This window comes from Protopterus annectens, chromosome 10.part0, assembly GCF_019279795.1.
Source record: "Protopterus annectens isolate FY-2018-M chromosome 10.part0, PAN1.0, whole genome shotgun sequence".
Lineage (NCBI taxonomy): Eukaryota > Metazoa > Chordata > Ceratodontiformes > Protopteridae > Protopterus > Protopterus annectens.
Window position 1 is genome coordinate 1,839,636,588 of NC_056744.1, and position 24,964 is coordinate 1,839,661,551.

Here is a 24,964-nt window from a genome sequence, read left to right on the forward strand (position 1 = left end):
TCATCCAGGTTATGCATGGACCAGACTCTTTGTGTGCTTACAGCTGCCCATACATTCATCCAGGTTATGCATGGACCAGACTCTTTGTGTGCTTACAGCTGCCCTACATTCATCCAGGTTATGCATGGAGCAGACTCTTTGTGTGCTTACAGCTGCGCATACATTCATCCAGGTTATGCATGGACCAGACTCTTTGTGTGCTTACAGCTGCCCTACATTCATCCAGGTTATGCATGGACCAGACTCTTTGTGTGCTTACAGCTGCCCTACATTCATCCAGGTTATGCATGGACCAGACTCTTTGTGTACTTACAGCTGCCCTACATTCATCCAGGTTATGCATGGACCAGACTCTTTGTGTGCTTACAGCTGCCCATACATTCATCCAGGTTATGCATGGACCAGACTCTTTGTGTGCTTACAGCTGCCCATACATTCATCCAGTTTATGCATGGACCAGACTCTTTGTGTGCTTACAGCTGCCCTACATTCATCCAGTTTATGCATGGACCAGACTCTTTGTGTGCTTACAGCTGCGCATACATTCATCCAGGTTATGCATGGACCAGACTCTTTGTGTGCTTACAGCTGCCCTACATTCATCCAGGTTATGCATGGACCAGACTCTTTGTGTGCTTACAGCTGCCCTACATTCATCCAGGTTATGCATGGACCAGACTCTTTGTATGCTTACAGCTGCCCTACATTCATCCAGGTTATGCATGGACCAGACTCTTTGTGTGCTTACAGCTGCACATACATTCATCCAGGTTATGCATGGACCAGACTCTTTGTGTGCTTACAGCTGCGCATACATTCATCCAGGTTATGCATGGACCAGACTCTTTGTGTACTTACAGCTGCCCTACATTCATCCAGGTTATGCATGGACCAGACTCTTTGTGTGCTTACAGCTGCCCTACATTCATCCAGGTTATGCATGGACCAGACTCTTTGTATGCTTACAGCTGCCCTACATTCATCCAGGTTATGCATGGACCAGACTCTTTGTGTGCTTACAGCTGCCCTACATTCATCCAGGTTATGCATGGACCAGACTCTTTGTGTGCTTACAGCTGCCCTACATTCATCCAGGTTATGCATGGACCAGACTCTTTGTGTGCTTACAGCTGCCCTACATTCATCCAGGTTATGCATGGACCAGACTCTTTGTGTACTTACAGCTGCCCTACATTCATCCAGGTTATGCATGGACCAGACTCTTTGTGTGCTTACAGCTGCCCATACATTCATCCAGGTTATGCATGGACCAGACTCTTTGTGTGCTTACAGCTGCCCATACATTCATCCAGGTTATGCATGGACCAGACTCTTTGTGTGCTTACAGCTGCCCTACATTCATCCAGGTTATGCATGGACCAGACTCTTTGTGTGCTTACAGCTGCCCTACATTCATCCAGGTTATGCATGGACCAGACTCTTTGTGTGCTTACAGCTGCCCTACATTCATCCAGGTTATGCATGGACCAGACTCTTTGTGTGCTTACAGCTGCCCATGCATTCATCCAGGTTATGCATGGACCAGACTCTTTGTGTGCTTACAGCTGCGCATACATTCATCCAGGTTATGCATGGACCAGACTCTTTGTGTGCTTACAGCTGCACATACATTCATCCAGGTTATGCATGGACCAGACTCTTTGTGTGCTTACAGCTGCCCTACATTCATCCAGGTTATGCATGGACCAGACTCTTTGTATGCTTACAGCTGCGCATACATTCATCCAGGTTATGCATGGACCAGACTCTTTGTATGCTTACAGCTGCGCATACATTCATCCAGGTTATGCATGGACCAGACTCTTTGTGTGCTTACAGCTGCACATACATTCATCCAGGTTATGCATGGACCAGACTCTTTGTGTGCTTACAGCTGCCCTACATTCATCCAGGTTATGCATGGACCAGACTCTTTGTGTGCTTACAGCTGCCCTACATTCATCCAGGTTATGCATGGACCAGACTCTTTGTGTGCTTACAGTTGCCCTACATTCATCCAGGTTATGCATGGACCAGACTCTTTGTGTGCTTACAGCTGCCCTACATTCATCCAGGTTATGCATGGACCAGACTCTTTGTGTGCTTACAGCTGCCCTACATTCATCCAGGTTATGCATGGACCAGACTCTTTGTATGCTTACAGCTGCCCTACATTCATCCAGGTTATGCATGGACCAGACTCTTTGTGTGCTTACAGCTGCCCTACATTCATTCAGGTTATGCATGGACCAGACTCTTTGTGTGCTTACAGCTGCCCATATATTCATCCAGGTTATGCATGGACCAGACTCTTTGTATGCTTACAGCTGCCCTACATTCATCCAGGTTATGCATGGACCAGGCTCTTTGTGTACTTACAGCTGCCCTACATTCATCCAGGTTATGCATGGACCAGACTCTTTGTGTGCTTACAGCTGCCCATACATTCATCCAGGTTATGCATGGACCAGACTCTTTGTGTGCTTACAGCTGCGCATACATTCATCCAGGTTATGCATGGACCAGACTCTTTGTGTGCTTACAGCTGCCCTACATTCATCCAGGTTATGCATGGACCAGACTCTTTGTGTGCTTACAGCTGCCCGTACATTCATCCAGGTTATGCATGGACCAGACTCTTTGTGTGCTTACAGCTGCCCTACATTCATCCAGGTTATGCATGGACCAGACTCTTTGTGTACTTACAGCTGCCCTACATTCATCCAGGTTATGCATGGACCAGACTCTTTGTGTGCTTACAGCTGCCCTACATTCATCCAGGTTATGCATGGACCAGACTCTTTGTGTGCTTACAGCTGCCCTACATTCATCCAGGTTATGCATGGACCAGACTCTTTGTGTACTTACAGCTGCCCTACATTCATCCAGGTTATGCATGGACCAGACTCTTTGTGTGCTTACAGCTGCGCATACATTCATCCAGGTTATGCATGGACCAGACTCTTTGTGTACTTACAGCTGCCCTACATTCATCCAGGTTATGCATGGACCAGACTCTTTGTGTGCTTACAGCTGCCCTACATTCATCCAGGTTATGCATGGACCAGACTCTTTGTGTGCTTACAGCTGCCCATACATTCATCCAGGTTATGCATGGACCAGACTCTTTGTGTGCTTACAGCTGCCCTACATTCATCCAGGTTATGCATGGACCAGACTCTTTGTGTGCTTACAGCTGCCCTACATTCATCCAGGTTATGCATGGACCAGACTCTTTGTGTGCTTACAGCTGCCCTACATTCATCCAGGTTATGCATGGACCAGACTCTTTGTGTGCTTACAGCTGCCCATACATTCATCCAGGTTATGCATGGACCAGACTCTTTGTGTGCTTACAGCTGCCCTACATTCATCCAGGTTATGCATGGACCAGACTCTTTGTGTGCTTACAGCTGCCTACATTCATCCAGGTTATGCATGGACCAGACTCTTTGTGTGCTTACAGCTGCCCTACATTCATCCAGGTTATGCATGGACCAGACTCTTTGTGTGCTTACAGCTGCCCTACATTCATCCAGGTTATGCATGGACCAGACTCTTTGTGTACTTACAGCTGCCCTACATTCATCCAGGTTATGCATGGACCAGACTCTTTGTGTGCTTACAGCTGCCCTACATTCATCCAGGTTATGCATGGACCAGACTCTTTGTGTGCTTACAGCTGCCCATACATTCATCCAGGTTATGCATGGACCAGACTCTTTGTGTGCTTACAGCTGCCCTACATTCATCCAGGTTATGCATGGACCAGACTCTTTGTGTGCTTACAGCTGCACATACATTCATCCAGGTTATGCATGGACCAGACTCTTTGTGTGCTTACAGCTGCCCTACATTCATCCAGGTTATGCATGGACCAGACTCTTTGTGTGCTTACAGCTGCACATACATTCATCCAGGTTATGCATGGACCAGACTCTTTGTGTGCTTACAGCTGCCCATACATTCATCCAGGTTATGCATGGACCAGACTCTTTGTGTGCTTACAGCTGCCCTACATTCATCCAGGTTATGCATGGACCAGACTCTTTGTGTGCTTACAGCTGCCCTACATTCATCCAGGTTATGCATGGACCAGACTCTTTGTGTGCTTACAGCTGCCCTACATTCATCCAGGTTATGCATGGACCAGACTCTTTGTGTGCTTACAGCTGCCCTACATTCATCCAGGTTATGCATGGACCAGACTCTTTGTGTGCTTACAGCTGCCCTACATTCATCCAGATTATGCATGGACCAGACTCTTTGTGTGCTTACAGCTGCCCTACATTCATCCAGGTTATGCATGGACCAGACTCTTTGTGTGCTTACAGCTGCCCTACATTCATCCAGGTTATGCATGGACCAGACTCTTTGTGTGCTTACAGCTGCCCTACATTCATCCAGGTTATGCATGGACCAGACTCTTTGTGTGCTTACAGCTGCCCTACATTCATCCAGGTTATGCATGGACCAGACTCTTTGTGTGCTTACAGCTGCCCTACATTCATCCAGGTTATGCATGGACCAGACTCTTTGTGTGCTTACAGCTGCACCTACATTCATCCAGGTTATGCATGGACCAGACTCTTTGTGTGCTTACAGCTGCCCTACATTCATCCAGGTTATGCATGGACCAGACTCTTTGTGTGCTTACAGCTGCCCTACATTCATCCAGGTTATGCATGGACCAGACTCTTTGTGTGCTTACAGCTGCCCTACATTCATCCAGGTTATGCATGGACCAGACTCTTTGTGTGCTTACAGCTGCCCTACATTCATCCAGGTTATGCATGGACCAGACTCTTTGTGTGCTTACAGCTGCCCTACATTCATCCAGGTTATGCATGGACCAGACTCTTTGTGTGCTTACAGCTGCCCTACATTCATCCAGGTTATGCATGGACCAGACTCTTTGTGTGCTTACAGCTGCCCTACATTCATCCAGGTTATGCATGGACCAGACTCTTTGTGTGCTTACAGCTGCCCTACATTCATCCAGGTTATGCATGGACCAGACTCTTTGTGTGCTTACAGCTGCCCTACATTCATCCAGGTTATGCATGGACCAGACTCTTTGTGTGCTTACAGCTGCCCTACATTCATCCAGGTTATGCATGGACCAGACTCTTTGTGTGCTTACAGCTGCCCTACATTCATCCAGGTTATGCATGGACCAGACTCTTTGTGTGCTTACAGCTGCCCTACATTCATCCAGGTTATGCATGGACCAGACTCTTTGTGTGCTTACAGCTGCCCTACATTCATCCAGGTTATGCATGGACCAGACTCTTTGTGTGCTTACAGCTGCCCTACATTCATCCAGGTTATGCATGGACCAGACTCTTTGTGTGCTTACAGCTGCCCTACATTCATCCAGGTTATGCATGGACCAGACTCTTTGTGTGCTTACAGCTGCCCTACATTCATCCAGGTTATGCATGGACCAGACTCTTTGTGTGCTTACAGCTGCCCTACATTGACCCAGGTTATGCATCGACCAGACTCTTTCTCTGCTTACAGCTGCCCTACATTCATCCAGGTTATGCATGGACCAGACTCTTTGTGTGCTTACAGCTGCCCTACATTCATCCAGGTTATGCATGGACCAGACTCTTTGTGTGCTTACAGCTGCCCTACATTCATCCAGGTTATGCATGGACCAGACTCTTTGTGTGCTTACAGCTGCCCTACATTCATCCAGGTTATGCATGGACCAGACTCTTTGTGTGCTTACAGCTGCCCTACATTCATCCAGGTTATGCATGGACCAGACTCTTTGTGTGCTTACAGCTGCCCTACATTCATCCAGGTTATGCATGGACCAGACTCTTTGTGTGCTTACAGCTGCCCTACATTCATCCAGGTTATGCATGGACCAGACTCTTTGTGTGCTTACAGCTGCCCTACATTCATCCAGGTTATGCATGGACCAGACTCTTTGTGTGCTTACAGCTGCCCTACATTCATCCAGGTTATGCATGGACCAGACTCTTTGTGTGCTTACAGCTGCCCTACATTCATCCAGGTTATGCATGGACCAGACTCTTTGTGTGCTTACAGCTGCCCTACATTCATCCAGGTTATGCATGGACCAGACTCTTTGTGTGCTTACAGCTGCCCTACATTCATCCAGGTTATGCATGGACCAGACTCTTTGTGTGCTTACAGCTGCCCTACATTCATCCAGGTTATGCATGGACCAGACTCTTTGTGTGCTTACAGCTGCCCTACATTCATCCAGGTTATGCATGGACCAGACTCTTTGTGTGCTTACAGCTGCCCTACATTCATCCAGGTTATGCATGGACCAGACTCTTTGTGTGCTTACAGCTGCCCTACATTCATCCAGGTTATGCATGGACCAGACTCTTTGTGTGCTTACAGCTGCACCTACATTCATCCAGGTTATGCATGGACCAGACTCTTTGTGTGCTTACAGCTGCCCTACATTCATCCAGGTTATGCATGGACCAGACTCTTTGTGTGCTTACAGCTGCCCTACATTCATCCAGGTTATGCATGGACCAGACTCTTTGTGTGCTTACAGCTGCCCTACATTCATCCAGGTTATGCATGGACCAGACTCTTTGTGTGCTTACAGCTGCCCTACATTCATCCAGGTTATGCATGGACCAGACTCTTTGTGTGCTTACAGCTGCCCTACATTCATCCAGGTTATGCATGGACCAGACTCTTTGTGTGCTTACAGCTGCCCTACATTCATCCAGGTTATGCATGGACCAGACTCTTTGTGTGCTTACAGCTGCCCTACATTCATCCAGGTTATGCATGGACCAGACTCTTTGTGTGCTTACAGCTGCCCTACATTCATCCAGGTTATGCATGGACCAGACTCTTTGTGTGCTTACAGCTGCCCTACATTCATCCAGGTTATGCATGGACCAGACTCTTTGTGTGCTTACAGCTGCCCTACATTCATCCAGGTTATGCATGGACCAGACTCTTTGTGTGCTTACAGCTGCCCTACATTCATCCAGGTTATGCATGGACCAGACTCTTTGTGTGCTTACAGCTGCCCTACATTCATCCAGGTTATGCATGGACCAGACTCTTTGTGTGCTTACAGCTGCCCTACATTCATCCAGGTTATGCATGGACCAGACTCTTTGTGTGCTTACAGCTGCCCTACATTCATCCAGGTTATGCATGGACCAGACTCTTTGTGTGCTTACAGCTGCCCTACATTCATCCAGGTTATGCATGGACCAGACTCTTTGTGTGTTTACAGCTGCCCTACATTCATCCAGGTTATGCATGGACCAGACTCTTTGTGTGTTTACAGCTGCCCTACATTCATCCAGGTTATGCATGGACCAGACTCTTTGTGTGCTTACAGCTGCCCTACATTCATCCAGGTTATGCATGGACCAGACTCTTTGTGTGCTTACAGCTGCCCTACATTCATCCAGGTTATGCATGGACCAGACTCTTTGTGTGCTTACAGCTGCCCTACATTCATCCAGGTTATGCATGGACCAGACTCTTTGTGTGCTTACAGCTGCCCTACATTCATCCAGGTTATGCATGGACCAGACTCTTTGTGTGCTTACAGCTGCCCTACATTCATCCAGGTTATGCATGGACCAGACTCTTTGTGTGCTTACAGCTGCCCATACATTCATCCAGGTTATGCATGGACCAGACTCTTTGTGTGCTTACAGCTGCCCTACATTCATCCAGGTTATGCATGGACCAGACTCTTTGTGTGCTTACAGCTGCCCTACATTCATCCAGGTTATGCATGGACCAGACTCTTTGTGTGCTTACAGCTGCCCATACATTCATCCAGGTTATGCATGGACCAGACTCTTTGTGTGCTTACAGCTGCCCTACATTCATCCAGGTTATGCATGGACCAGACTCTTTGTGTGCTTACAGCTGCCCTACATTCATCCAGGTTATGCATGGACCAGACTCTTTGTGTGCTTACAGCTGCCCATACATTCATCCAGGTTATGCATGGACCAGACTCTTTGTGTGCTTACAGCTGCCCTACATTCATCCAGGTTATGCATGGACCAGACTCTTTGTGTGCTTACAGCTGCCCTACATTCATCCAGGTTATGCATGGACCAGACTCTTTGTGTGCTTACAGCTGCCCTACATTCATCCAGGTTATGCATGGACCAGACTCTTTGTGTGCTTACAGCTGCCCTACATTCATCCAGGTTATGCATGGACCAGACTCTTTGTGTGCTTACAGCTGCCCTACATTCATCCAGGTTATGCATGGACCAGACTCTTTGTGCTTACAGCTGCCCTACATTCATCCAGGTTATGCATGGACCAGACTCTTTGTGTGCTTACAGCTGCCCTACATTCATCCAGGTTATGCATGGACCAGACTCTTTGTGTGCTTACAGCTGCCCTACATTCATCCAGGTTATGCATGGACCAGACTCTTTGTGTGCTTACAGCTGCCCTACATTCATCCAGGTTATGCATGGACCAGACTCTTTGTGTGCTTACAGCTGCCCTACATTCATCCAGGTTATGCATGGACCAGACTCTTTGTGTGCTTACAGCTGCCCTACATTCATCCAGGTTATGCATGGACCAGACTCTTTGTGTGCTTACAGCTGCCCTACATTCATCCAGGTTATGCATGGACCAGACTCTTTGTGTGCTTACAGCTGCCCTACATTCATCCAGGTTATGCATGGACCAGACTCTTTGTGTGCTTACAGCTGCCCTACATTCATCCAGGTTATGCATGGACCAGACTCTTTGTGTGCTTACAGCTGCCCTACATTCATCCAGGTTATGCATGGACCAGACACATTGTGTGCTTACAGCTGCCCTACATTCATCCAGGTTATGCATGGACCAGACTTTGTGTGCTTACAGCTGCCCTACATTCATCCAGGTTATGCATGGACCAGACTCTTTGTGTGCTTACAGCTGCCCTACATTCATCCAGGTTATGCATGGACCAGACTCTTTGTGTGCTTACAGCTGCCCTACATTCATCCAGGTTATGCATGGACCAGACTCTTTGTGTGCTTACAGCTGCCCTACATTCATCCAGGTTATGCATGGACCAGACTCTTTGTGTGCTTACAGCTGCCCTACATTCATCCAGGTTATGCATGGACCAGACTCTTTGTGTGCTTACAGCTGCCCTACATTCATCCAGGTTATGCATGGACCAGACTCTTTGTGTGCTTACAGCTGCCCTACATTCATCCAGGTTATGCATGGACCAGACTCTTTGTGTGCTTACAGCTGCCCTACATTCATCCAGGTTATGCATGGACCAGACTCTTTGTGTGCTTACAGCTGCCCTACATTCATCCAGGTTATGCATGGACCAGACTCTTTGTGTGCTTACAGCTGCCCTACATTCATCCAGGTTATGCATGGACCAGACTCTTTGTGTGCTTACAGCTGCCCTACATTCATCCAGGTTATGCATGGACCAGACTCTTTGTGTGCTTACAGCTGCCCTACATTCATCCAGGTTATGCATGGACCAGACTCTTTGTGTGCTTACAGCTGCCCATACATTCATCCAGGTTATGCATGGACCAGACTCTTTGTGTGCTTACAGCTGCCCTACATTCATCCAGGTTATGCATGGACCAGACTCTTTGTGTGCTTACAGCTGCCCTACATTCATCCAGGTTATGCATGGACCAGACTCTTTGTGTGCTTACAGCTGCCCTACATTCATCCAGGTTATGCATGGACCAGACTCTTTGTGTGCTTACAGCTGCCCTACATTCATCCAGGTTATGCATGGACCAGACTCTTTGTGTGCTTACAGCTGCCCTACATTCATCCAGGTTATGCATGGACCAGACTCTTTGTGTGCTTACAGCTGCCCTACATTCATCCAGGTTATGCATGGACCAGACTCTTTGTGTGCTTACAGCTGCCCATACATTCATCCAGGTTATGCATGGACCAGACTCTTTGTGTGCTTACAGCTGCCCTACATTCATCCAGGTTATGCATGGACCAGACTCTTTGTGTGCTTACAGCTGCCCTACATTCATCCAGGTTATGCATGGACCAGACTCTTTGTGTGCTTACAGCTGCCCTACATTCATCCAGGTTATGCATGGACCAGACTCTTTGTGTGCTTACAGCTGCCCTACATTCATCCAGGTTATGCATGGACCAGACTCTTTGTGTGCTTACAGCTGCCCTACATTCATCCAGGTTATGCATGGACCAGACTCTTTGTGTGCTTACAGCTGCCCTACATTCATCCAGGTTATGCATGGACCAGACTCTTTGAGTGCTTACAGCTGCCCTACATTCATCCAGGTTATGCATGGACCAGACTCTTTGTGTGCTTACAGCTGCCCTACATTCATCCAGGTTATGCATGGACCAGACTCTTTGTGTGCTTACAGCTGCCCTACATTCATCCAGGTTATGCATGGACCAGACTCTTTGTGTGCTTACAGCTGCCCTACATTCATCCAGGTTATGCATGGACCAGACTCTTTGTGTGCTTACAGCTGCCCTACATTCATCCAGGTTATGCATGGACCAGACTCTTTGTGTGCTTACAGCTGCCCTACATTCATCCAGGTTATGCATGGACCAGACTCTTTGTGTGCTTACAGCTGCCCTACATTCATCCAGGTTATGCATGGACCAGACTCTTTGTGTGCTTACAGCTGCCCTACATTCATCCAGGTTATGCATGGACCAGACTCTTTGTGTGCTTACAGCTGCCCATACATTCATCCAGGTTATGCATGGACCAGACTCTTTGTGTGCTTACAGCTGCCCTACATTCATCCAGGTTATGCATGGACCAGACTCTTTGTGTGCTTACAGCTGCCCTACATTCATCCAGGTTATGCATGGACCAGACTCTTTGTGTGCTTACAGCTGCCCTACATTCATCCAGGTTATGCATGGACCAGACTCTTTGTGTGCTTACAGCTGCCCTACATTCATCCAGGTTATGCATGGACCAGACTCTTTGTGTGCTTACAGCTGCCCTACATTCATCCAGGTTATGCATGGACCAGACTCTTTGTGTGCTTACAGCTGCCCTACATTCATCCAGGTTATGCATGGACCAGACTCTTTGTGTGCTTACAGCTGCCCTACATTCATCCAGGTTATGCATGGACCAGACTCTTTGTGTGCTTACAGCTGCCCTACATTCATCCAGGTTATGCATGGACCAGACTCTTTGTGTGCTTACAGCTGCCCTACATTCATCCAGGTTATGCATGGACCAGACTCTTTGTGTGCTTACAGCTGCCCTACATTCATCCAGGTTATGCATGGACCAGACTCTTTGTGTGCTTACAGCTGCCCTACATTCATCCAGGTTATGCATGGACCAGACTCTTTGTGTGCTTACAGCTGCCCTACATTCATCCAGGTTATGCATGGACCAGACTCTTTGTGTGCTTACAGCTGCCCTACATTCATCCAGGTTATGCATGGACCAGACTCTTTGTGTGCTTACAGCTGCCCTACATTCATCCAGGTTATGCATGGACCAGACTCTTTGTGTGCTTACAGCTGCCCTACATTCATCCAGGTTATGCATGGACCAGACTCTTTGTGTGCTTACAGCTGCCCTACATTCATCCAGGTTATGCATGGACCAGACTCTTTGTGTGCTTACAGCTGCCCTACATTCATCCAGGTTATGCATGGACCAGACTCTTTGTGTGCTTACAGCTGCCCTACATTCATCCAGGTTATGCATGGACCAGACTCTTTGTGTGCTTACAGCTGCCCTACATTCATCCAGGTTATGCATGGACCAGACTCTTTGTGTGCTTACAGCTGCCCTACATTCATCCAGGTTATGCATGGACCAGACTCTTTGTGTGCTTACAGCTGCCCTACATTCATCCAGGTTATGCATGGACCAGACTCTTTGTGTGCTTACAGCTGCCCTACATTCATCCAGGTTATGCATGGACCAGACTCTTTGTGTGCTTACAGCTGCCCTACATTCATCCAGGTTATGCATGGACCAGACTCTTTGTGTGCTTACAGCTGCCCTACATTCATCCAGGTTATGCATGGACCAGACTCTTTGTGTGCTTACAGCTGCCCTACATTCATCCAGGTTATGCATGGACCAGACTCTTTGTGTGCTTACAGCTGCCCTACATTCATCCAGGTTATGCATGGACCAGACTCTTTGTGTGCTTACAGCTGCCCTACATTCATCCAGGTTATGCATGGACCAGACTCTTTGTGTGCTTACAGCTGCCCTACATTCATCCAGGTTATGCATGGACCAGACTCTTTGTGTGCTTACAGCTGCCCTACATTCATCCAGGTTATGCATGGACCAGACTCTTTGTGTGCTTACAGCTGCCCTACATTCATCCAGGTTATGCATGGACCAGACTCTTTGTGTGCTTACAGCTGCCCTACATTCATCCAGGTTATGCATGGACCAGACTCTTTGTGTGCTTACAGCTGCCCTACATTCATCCAGGTTATGCATGGACCAGACTCTTTGTGTGCTTACAGCTGCCCTACATTCATCCAGGTTATGCATGGACCAGACTCTTTGTGTGCTTACAGCTGCCCTACATTCATCCAGGTTATGCATGGACCAGACTCTTTGTGTGCTTACAGCTGCCCTACATTCATCCAGGTTATGCATGGACCAGACTCTTTGTGTGCTTACAGCTGCCCTACATTCATCCAGGTTATGCATGGACCAGACTCTTTGTGTGCTTACAGCTGCCCTACATTCATCCAGGTTATGCATGGACCAGACTCTTTGTGTGCTTACAGCTGCCCTACATTCATCCAGGTTATGCATGGACCAGACTCTTTGTGTGCTTACAGCTGCCCTACATTCATCCAGGTTATGCATGGACCAGACTCTTTGTGTGCTTACAGCTGCCCTACATTCATCCAGGTTATGCATGGACCAGACTCTTTGTGTGCTTACAGCTGCCCTACATTCATCCAGGTTATGCATGGACCAGACTCTTTGTGTGCTTACAGCTGCCCTACATTCATCCAGGTTATGCATGGACCAGACTCTTTGTGTGCTTACAGCTGCCCTACATTCATCCAGGTTATGCATGGACCAGACTCTTTGTGTGCTTACAGCTGCCCTACATTCATCCAGGTTATGCATGGACCAGACTCTTTGTGTGCTTACAGCTGCCCTACATTCATCCAGGTTATGCATGGACCAGACTCTTTGTGTGCTTACAGCTGCCCTACATTCATCCAGGTTATGCATGGACCAGACTCTTTGTGTGCTTACAGCTGCCCTACATTCATCCAGGTTATGCATGGACCAGACTCTTTGTGTGCTTACAGCTGCCCTACATTCATCCAGGTTATGCATGGACCAGACTCTTTGTGTGCTTACAGCTGCCCTACATTCATCCAGGTTATGCATGGACCAGACTCTTTGTGTGCTTACAGCTGCCCTACATTCATCCAGGTTATGCATGGACCAGACTCTTTGTGTGCTTACAGCTGCCCTACATTCATCCAGGTTATGCATGGACCAGACTCTTTGTGTGCTTACAGCTGCCCTACATTCATCCAGGTTATGCATGGACCAGACTCTTTGTGTGCTTACAGCTGCCCTACATTCATCCAGGTTATGCATGGACCAGACTCTTTGTGTGCTTACAGCTGCCCTACATTCATCCAGGTTATGCATGGACCAGACTCTTTGTGTGCTTACAGCTGCCCTACATTCATCCAGGTTATGCATGGACCAGACTCTTTGTGTGCTTACAGCTGCCCTACATTCATCCAGGTTATGCATGGACCAGACTCTTTGTGTGCTTACAGCTGCCCTACATTCATCCAGGTTATGCATGGACCAGACTCTTTGTGTGCTTACAGCTGCCATACATTCATCCAGGTTATGCATGGACCAGACTCTTTGTGTGCTTACAGCTGCCCTACATTCATCCAGGTTATGCATGGACCAGACTCTTTGTGTGCTTACAGCTGCCCTACATTCATCCAGGTTATGCATGGACCAGACTCTTTGTGTGCTTACAGCTGCCCTACATTCATCCAGGTTATGCATGGACCAGACTCTTTGTGTGCTTACAGCTGCCCTACATTCATCCAGGTTATGCATGGACCAGACTCTTTGTGTGCTTACAGCTGCCCTACATTCATCCAGGTTATGCATGGACCAGACTCTTTGTGTGCTTACAGCTGCCCTACATTCATCCAGGTTATGCATGGACCAGACTCTTTGTGTGCTTACAGCTGCCCTACATTCATCCAGGTTATGCATGGACCAGACTCTTTGTGTGCTTACAGCTGCCCTACATTCATCCAGGTTATGCATGGACCAGACTCTTTGTGTGCTTACAGCTGCCCTACATTCATCCAGGTTATGCATGGACCAGACTCTTTGTGTGCTTACAGCTGCCCTACATTCATCCAGGTTATGCATGGACCAGACTCTTTGTGTGCTTACAGCTGCCCTACATTCATCCAGGTTATGCATGGACCAGACTCTTTGTGTGCTTACAGCTGCCCTACATTCATCCAGGTTATGCATGGACCAGACTCTTTGTGTGCTTACAGCTGCCCTACATTCATCCAGGTTATGCATGGACCAGACTCTTTGTGTGCTTACAGCTGCCCTACATTCATCCAGGTTATGCATGGACCAGACTCTTTGTGTGCTTACAGCTGCCCTACATTCATCCAGGTTATGCATGGACCAGACTCTTTGTGTGCTTACAGCTGCCCTACATTCATCCAGGTTATGCATGGACCAGACTCTTTGTGTGCTTACAGCTGCCCTACATTCATCCAGGTTATGCATGGACCAGACTCTTTGTGTGCTTACAGCTGCCCTACATTCATCCAGGTTATGCATGGACCAGACTCTTTGTGTGCTTACAGCTGCCCTACATTCATCCAGGTTATGCATGGACCAGACTCTTTGTGTGCTTACAGCTGCCCTACATTCATCCAGGTTATGCATGGACCAGACTCTTTGTGTGCTTACAGCTGCCCTACATTCATCCAGGTTATGCATGGACCAGACTCTTTGTGTGCTTACAGCTGCCCTACATTCATCCAGGTTATGCATGGACCAGACTCTTTGTGTGCTTACAGCTGCCCTACATTCATCCAGGTTATGCATGGACCAGACTCTTTGTGTGCTTACAGCTGCCCTACATTCATCCAGGTTATGCATGGACCAGACTCTTTGTGTGCTTACAGCTGCCCTACATTCATCCAGGTTATGCATGGACCAGACTCTTTGTGTGCTTACAGCTGCCCTACATTCATCCAGGTTATGCATGGACCAGACTCTTTGTGTGCTTACAGCTGCCCTACATTCATCCAGGTTATGCATGGACCAGACTCTTTGTGTGCTTACAGCTGCCCATACATTCATCCAGGTTATGCATGGACCAGACTCTTTGTGTGCTTACAGCTGCCCTACATTCATCCAGGTTATGCATGGACCAGACTCTTTGTGTGCTTACAGCTGCCCTACATTCATCCAGGTTATGCATGGACCAGACTCTTTGTGTGCTTACAGCTGCCCTACATTCATCCAGGTTATGCATGGACCAGACTCTTTGTGTGCTTACAGCTGCCCTACATTCATCCAGGTTATGCATGGACCAGACTCTTTGTGTGCTTACAGCTGCCCTACATTCATCCAGGTTATGCATGGACCAGACTCTTTGTGTGCTTACAGCTGCCCTACATTCATCCAGGTTATGCATGGACCAGACTCTTTGTGTGCTTACAGCTGCCCTACATTCATCCAGGTTATGCATGGACCAGACTCTTTGTGTGCTTACAGCTGCCCTACATTCATCCAGGTTATGCATGGACCAGACTCTTTGTGTGCTTACAGCTGCCCTACATTCATCCAGGTTATGCATGGACCAGACTCTTTGTGTGCTTACAGCTGCCCTACATTCATCCAGGTTATGCATGGACCAGACTCTTTGTGTGCTTACAGCTGCCCTACATTCATCCAGGTTATGCATGGACCAGACTCTTTGTGTGCTTACAGCTGCCCTACATTCATCCAGGTTATGCATGGACCAGACTCTTTGTGTGCTTACAGCTGCCCTACATTCATCCAGGTTATGCATGGACCAGACTCTTTGTGTGCTTACAGCTGCCCTACATTCATCCAGGTTATGCATGGACCAGACTCTTTGTGTGCTTACAGCTGCCCTACATTCATCCAGGTTATGCATGGACCAGACTCTTTGTGTGCTTACAGCTGCCCTACATTCATCCAGGTTATGCATGGACCAGACTCTTTGTGTGCTTACAGCTGCCCTACATTCATCCAGGTTATGCATGGACCAGACTCTTTGTGTGCTTACAGCTGCCCTACATTCATCCAGGTTATGCATGGACCAGACTCTTTGTGTGCTTACAGCTGCCCTACATTCATCCAGGTTATGCATGGACCAGACTCTTTGTGTGCTTACAGCTGCCCTACATTCATCCAGGTTATGCATGGACCAGACTCTTTGTGTGCTTACAGCTGCCCTACATTCATCCAGGTTATGCATGGACCAGACTCTTTGTGTGCTTACAGCTGCCCTACATTCATCCAGGTTATGCATGGACCAGACTCTTTGTGTGCTTACAGCTGCCCTACATTCATCCAGGTTATGCATGGACCAGACTCTTTGTGTGCTTACAGCTGCCCTACATTCATCCAGGTTATGCATGGACCAGACTCTTTGTGTGCTTACAGCTGCCCTACATTCATCCAGGTTATGCATGGACCAGACTCTTTGTGTGCTTACAGCTGCCCTACATTCATCCAGGTTATGCATGGACCAGACTCTTTGTGTGCTTACAGCTGCCCTACATTCATCCAGGTTATGCATGGACCAGACTCTTTGTGTGCTTACAGCTGCCCTACATTCATCCAGGTTATGCATGGACCAGACTCTTTGTGTGCTTACAGCTGCCCTACATTCATCCAGGTTATGCATGGACCAGACTCTTTGTGTGCTTACAGCTGCCCATACATTCATCCAGGTTATGCATGGACCAGACTCTTTGTGTGCTTACAGCTGCCCATACATTCATCCAGGTTATGCATGGACCAGACTCTTTGTGTGCTTACAGCTGCCCTACATTCATCCAGGTTATGCATGGACCAGACTCTTTGTGTGCTTACAGCTGCCCTACATTCATCCAGGTTATGCATGGACCAGACTCTTTGTGTGCTTACAGCTGCCCTACATTCATCCAGGTTATGCATGGACCAGACTCTTTGTGTGCTTACAGCTGCCCTACATTCATCCAGGTTATGCATGGACCAGACTCTTTGTGTGCTTACAGCTGCCCTACATTCATCCAGGTTATGCATGGACCAGACTCTTTGTGTGCTTACAGCTGCCCTACATTCATCCAGGTTATGCATGGACCAGACTCTTTGTGTGCTTACAGCTGCCCTACATTCATCCAGGTTATGCATGGACCAGACTCTTTGTGTGCTTACAGCTGCCCTACATTCATCCAGGTTATGCATGGACCAGACTCTTTGTGTGCTTACAGCTGCCCTACATTCATCCAGGTTATGCATGGACCAGACTCTTTGTGTGCTTACAGCTGCCCTACATTCATCCAGGTTATGCATGGACCAGACTCTTTGTGTGCTTACAGCTGCCCTACATTCATCCAGGTTATGCATGGACCAGACTCTTTGTGTGCTTACAGCTGCCCTACATTCATCCAGGTTATGCATGGACCAGACTCTTTGTGTGCTTACAGCTGCCCTACATTCATCCAGGTTATGCATGGACCAGACTCTTTGTGTGCTTACAGCTGCCCTACATTCATCCAGGTTATGCATGGACCAGACTCTTTGTGTGCTTACAGCTGCCCTACATTCATCCAGGTTATGCATGGACCAGACTCTTTGTGTGCTTACAGCTGCCCTACATTCATCCAGGTTATGCATGGACCAGACTCTTTGTGTGCTTACAGCTGCCCTACATTCATCCAGGTTATGCATGGACCAGACTCTTTGTGTGCTTACAGCTGCCCTACATTCATCCAGGTTATGCATGGACCAGACTCTTTGTGTGCTTACAGCTGCCCTACATTCATCCAGGTTATGCATGGACCAGACTCTTTGTGTGCTTACAGCTGCCCTACATTCATCCAGGTTATGCATGGACCAGACTCTTTGTGTGCTTACAGCTGCCCTACATTCATCCAGGTTATGCATGGACCAGACTCTTTGTGTGCTTACAGCTGCCCTACATTCATCCAGGTTATGCATGGACCAGACTCTTTGTGTGCTTACAGCTGCCCTACATTCATCCAGGTTATGCATGGACCAGACTCTTTGTGTGCTTACAGCTGCCCTACATTCATCCAGGTTATGCATGGACCAGACTCTTTGTGTGCTTACAGCTGCCCTACATTCATCCAGGTTATGCATGGACCAGACTCTTTGTGTGCTTACAGCTGCCCTACATTCATCCAGGTTATGCATGGACCAGACTCTTTGTGTGCTTACAGCTGCCCTACATTCATCCAGGTTATGCATGGACCAGACTCTTTGTGTGCTTACAGCTGCCCTACATTCATCCAGGTTATGCATGGACCAGACTCTTTGTGTGCTTACAGCTGCCCATACATTCATCCAGGTTATGCATGGACCAGACTCTTTGTGTGCTTACAGCTGCCCTACATTCATCCAGGTTATGCATGGACCAGACTCTTTGTGTGCTTACAGCTGCCCTACATTCATCCAGGTTATGCATGGACCAGACTCTTTGTGTGCTTACAGCTGCCCTACATTCATCCAGGTTATGCATGGACCAGACTCTTTGTGTGCTTACAGCTGCCCTACATTCATCCAGGTTATGCATGGACCAGACTCTTTGTGTGCTTACAGCTGCCCTACATTCATCCAGGTTATGCATGGACCAGACTCTTTGTGTGCTTACAGCTGCCCTACATTCATCCAGGTTATGCATGGACCAGACTCTTTGTGTGCTTACAGCTGCCCTACATTCATCCAGGTTATGCATGGACCAGACTCTTTGTGTGCTTACAGCTGCCCTACATTCATCCAGGTTATGCATGGACCAGACTCTTTGTGTGCTTACAGCTGCCCTACATTCATCCAGGTTATGCATGGACCAGACTCTTTGTGTGCTTACAGCTGCCCTACATTCATCCAGGTTATGCATGGACCAGACTCTTTGTGTGCTTACAGCTGCCCTACATTCATCCAGGTTATGCATGGACCAGACTCTTTGTGTGCTTACAGCTGCCCTACATTCATCCAGGTTATGCATGGACCAGACTCTTTGTGTGCTTACAGCTGCCCTACATTCATCCAGGTTATGCATGGACCAGACTCTTTGTGTGCTTACAGCTGCCCTACATTCATCCACGTTATGCATGGACCAGACTCTTTGTGTGCTTACAGCTGCCCTACATTCATCCAGGTTATGCATGGACCAGACTCTTTGTGTGCTTACAGCTGCCCTACATTCATCCAGGTTATGCATGGACCAGACTCTTTGTGTGCTTACAGCTGCCCTACATTCATCCAGGTTATGCATGGACCAGACTCTTTGTGTGCTTACAGCTGCCCTACATTCATCCAGGTTATGCATGGACCAGACTCTTTGTGTGCTTACAGCTGCCCTACATTCATCCAGGTTATGCATGGACCAGACTCTTTGTGTGCTTACAGCTGCCCTACATTCATCCAGGTTATGCATGGACCAGACTCTTTGTGTGCTTACAGCTGCCCTACATTCATCCAGGTTATGCATGGACCAGACTCTTTGTGTGCTTACAGCTGCCCTACATTCATCCAGGTTATGCATGGACCAGACTCTTTGTGTGCTTACAGCTGCCCTACATTCATCCAGGTTATGCATGGACCAGACTCTTTGTGTGCTTACAGCTGCCCTACATTCATCCAGGTTATGCATGGACCAGACTCTTTGTGTGCTTACAGCTGCCCATACATTCATCCAGGTTATGCATGGACCAGACTCTTTGTGTGCTTACAGCTGCCCTACATTCATCCAGGTTATGCATGGACCAGACTCTTTGTGTGCTTACAGCTGCCCTACATTCATCCAGGTTATGCATGGACCAGACTCTTTGTGTGCTTACAGCTGCCCTACATTCATCCAGGTTATGCATGGACCAGACTCTTTGTGTGCTTACAGCTGCCCTACATTCATCCAGGTTATGCATGGACCAGACTCTTTGTGTGCTTACAGCTGCCCTACATTCATCCAGGTTATGCATGGACCAGACTCTTTGTGTGCTTACAGCTGCCCTACATTCATCCAGGTTATGCATGGACCAGACTCTTTGTGTGCTTACAGCTGCCCTACATTCATCCAGGTTATGCATGGACCAGACTCTTTGTGTGCTTACAGCTGCCCTACATTCATCCAGGTTATGCATGGACCAGACTCTTTGTGTGCTTACAGCTGCCCTACATTCATCCAGGTTATGCATGGACCAGACTCTTTGTGTGCTTACAGCTGCCCTACATTCATCCAGGTTATGCATGGACCAGACTCTTTGTGTGCTTACAGCTGCCCATACATTCATCCAGGTTATGCATGGACCAGACTCTTTGTGTGCTTACAGCTGCCCTACATTCATCCAGGTTATGCATGGACCAGACTCTTTGTGTGCTTACAGCTGCCCTACATTCATCCAGGTTATGCATGGACCAGACTCTTTGTGTGCTTACAGCTGCCCTACATTCATCCAGGTTATGCATGGACCAGACTCTTTGTGTGCTTACAGCTGCCCATACATTCATCCAGGTTATGCATGGACCAGACTCTTTGTGTGCTTACAGCTGCCCTACATTCATCCAGGTTATGCATGGACCAGACTCTTTGTGTGCTTACAGCTGCCCTACATTCATCCAGGTTATGCATGGACCAGACTCTTTGTGTGCTTACAGCTGCCCTACATTCATCCAGGTTATGCATGGACCAGACTCTTTGTGTGCTTACAGCTGCCCTACATTCATCCAGGTTATGCATGGACCAGACTCTTTGTGTGCTTACAGCTGCCCTACATTCATCCAGGTTATGCATGGACCAGACTCTTTGTGTGCTTACAGCTGCCCTACATTCATCCAGGTTATGCATGGACCAGACTCTTTGTGTGCTTACAGCTGCCCTACATTCATCCAGGTTATGCATGGACCAGACTCTTTGTGTGCTTACAGCTGCCCATACATTCATCCAGGTTATGCATGGACCAGACTCTTTGTGTGCTTACAGCTGCCCTACATTCATCCAGGTTATGCATGGACCAGACTCTTTGTGTGCTTACAGCTGCCCTACATTCATCCAGGTTATGCATGGACCAGACTCTTTGTGTGCTTACAGCTGCCCATACATTCATCCAGGTTATGCATGGACCAGACTCTTTGTGTGCTTACAGCTGCCCTACATTCATCCAGGTTATGCATGGACCAGACTCTTTGTGTGCTTACAGCTGCCCATACATTCATCCAGGTTATGCATGGACCAGACTCTTTGTGTGCTTACAGCTGCCCATACATTCATCCAGGTTATGCATGGACCAGACTCTTTGTGTGCTTACAGCTGCCCTACATTCATCCAGGTTATGCATGGACCAGACTCTTTGTGTGCTTACAGCTGCCCATACATTCATCCAGGTTATGCATGGACCAGACTCTTTGTGTGCTTACAGCTGCCCATACATTCATCCAGGTTATGCATGGACCAGACTCTTTGTGTGCTTACAGCTGCCCTACATTCATCCAGGTTATGCATGGACCAGACTCTTTGTGTGCTTACAGCTGCCCTACATTCATCCAGGTTATGCATGGACCAGACTCTTTGTGTGCTTACAGCTGCCCTACATTCATCCAGGTTATGCATGGACCAGACTCTTTGTGTGCTTACAGCTGCCCTACATTCATCCAGGTTATGCATGGACCAGACTCTTTGTGTGCTTACAGCTGCCCTACATTCATCCAGGTTATGCATGGACCAGACTCTTTGTGTGCTTACAGCTGCCCTACATTCATCCAGGTTATGCATGGACCAGACTCTTTGTGTGCTTACAGCTGCCCTACATTCATCCAGGTTATGCATGGACCAGACTCTTTGTGTGCTTACAGCTGCCCTACATTCATCCAGGTTATGCATGGACCAGACTCTTTGTGTGCTTACAGCTGCCCTACATTCATCCAGGTTATGCATGGACCAGACTCTTTGTGTGCTTACAGCTGCCCTACATTCATCCAGGTTATGCATGGACCAGACTCTTTGTGTGCTTACAGCTGCCCTACATTCATCCAGGTTATGCATGGACCAGACTCTTTGTGTGCTTACAGCTGCCCTACATTCATCCAGGTTATGCATGGACCAGACTCTTTGTGTGCTTACAGCTGCCCTACATTCATCCAGGTTATGCATGGACCAGACTCTTTGTGTGCTTACAGCTGCCCTACATTCATCCAGGTTATGCATGGACCAGACTCTTTGTGTGCTTACAGCTGCCCTACATTCATCCAGGTTATGCATGGACCAGACTCTTTGTGTGCTTACAGCTGCCCTACATTCATCCAGGTTATGCATGGACCAGACTCTTTGTGTGCTTACAGCTGCCCTACATTCATCCAGGTTATGCATGGACCAGACTCTTTGTGTGCTTACAGCTGCCCATACATTCATCCAGGTTATGCATGGACCAGACTCTTTGTGTGCTTACAGCTGCCCATACATTCATCCAGGTTATGCATGGACCAGACTCTTTGTGTGCTTACAGCTGCCCTACATTCATCCAGGTTATGCATGGACCAGACTCTTTGTGTGCTTACAGCTGCCCATACATTCATCCAGGTTATGCATGGACCAGACTCTTTGTGTGCTTACAGCTGCCCTACATTCATCCAGGTTATGCATGGACCAGACTCTTTGTGTGCTTACAGCTGCCCATACATTCATCCAGGTTATGCATGGACCAGACTCTTTGTGTGCTTACAGCTGCCCTACATTCATCCAGGTTATGCATGGACCAGACTCTTTGTGTGCTTACAGCTGCCCTACATTCATCCAGGTTATGCATGGACCAGACTCTTTGTGTGCTTACAGCTGCCCATACATTCATCCAGGTTATGCATGGACCAGACTCTTTGTGTGCTTACAGCTGCCCTACATTCATCCAGGTTATGCATGGACCAGACTCTTTGTGTGCTTACAGCTGCCCTACATTCATCCAGGTTATGCATGGACCAGACTCTTTGTGTGCTTACAGCTGCCCATACATTCATCCAGGTTATGCATGGACCAGACTCTTTGTGTGCTTACAGCTGCCCTACATTCATCCAGGTTATGCATGGACCAGACTCTTTGTGTGCTTACAGCTGCCCTACATTCATCCAGGTTATGCATGGACCAGACTCTTTGTGTGCTTACAGCTGCCCTACATTCATCCAGGTTATGCATGGACCAGACTCTTTGTGTGCTTACAGCTGCCCTACATTCATCCAGGTTATGCATGGACCAGACTCTTTGTGTGCTTACAGCTGCCCTACATTCATCCAGGTTATGCATGGACCAGACTCTTTGTGTGCTTACAGCTGCCCTACATTCATCCAGGTTATGCATGGACCAGACTCTTTGTATGCTTACAGCTGCCCTACATTCATCCAGGTTATGCATGGACCAGACTCTTTGTATGCTTACAGCTGCCCTACATTCATCCAGGTTATGCATGGACCAGACTCTTTGTATGCTTACAGCTGCCCTACATTCATCCAGGTTATGCATGGACCAGACTCTTTGTGTGCTTACAGCTGCCCTACATTCATCCAGGTTATGCATGGACCAGACTCTTTGTATGCTTACAGCTGCCCTACATTCATCCAGGTTATGCATGGACCAGACTCTTTGTGTGCTTACAGCTGCCCTACATTCATCCAGGTTATGCATGGACCAGACTCTTTGTGTGCTTACAGCTGCCCTACATTCATCCAGGTTATGCATGGACCAGACTCTTTGTGTGCTTACAGCTGCCTACATTCATCCAGGTTATGCATGGACCAGACTCTTTGTGTGCTTACAGCTGCCCTACATTCATCCAGGTTATGCATGGACCAGACTCTTTGTGTGCTTACAGCTGCCCTACATTCATCCAGGTTATGCATGGACCAGACTCTTTGTGTGCTTACAGCTGCCCTACATTCATCCAGGTTATGCATGGACCAGACTCTTTGTGTGCTTACAGCTGCCCTACATTCATCCAGGTTATGCATGGACCAGACTCTTTGTGTGCTTACAGCTGCCCTACATTCATCCAGGTTATGCATGGACCAGACTCTTTGTGTGCTTACAGCTGCCCTACATTCATCCAGGTTATGCATGGACCAGACTCTTTGTGTGCTTACAGCTGCCCTACATTCATCCAGGTTATGCATGGACCAGACTCTTTGTGTGCTTACAGCTGCCCTACATTCATCCAGGTTATGCATGGACCAGACTCTTTGTGTGCTTACAGCTGCCCTACATTCATCCAGGTTATGCATGGACCAGACTCTTTGTGTGCTTACAGCTGCCCTACATTCATCCAGGTTATGCATGGACCAGACTCTTTGTGTGCTTACAGCTGCCCTACATTCATCCAGGTTATGCATGGACCAGACTCTTTGTGTGTTTACAGCTGCCCTACATTCATCCAGGTTATGCATGGACCAGACTCTTTGTGTGCTTACAGCTGCCCTACATTCATCCAGGTTATGCATGGACCAGACTCTTTGTGTGCTTACAGCTGCCCTACATTCATCCAGGTTATGCATGGACCAGACTCTTTGTATGCTTACAGCTGCCCTACATTCATCCAGGTTATGCATGGACCAGACTCTTTGTGTGCTTACAGCTGCCCTACATTCATCCAGGTTATGCATGGACAAGACTCTTTGTGTGCTTACAGCTGCCCTACATTCATCCAGGTTATGCATGGACCA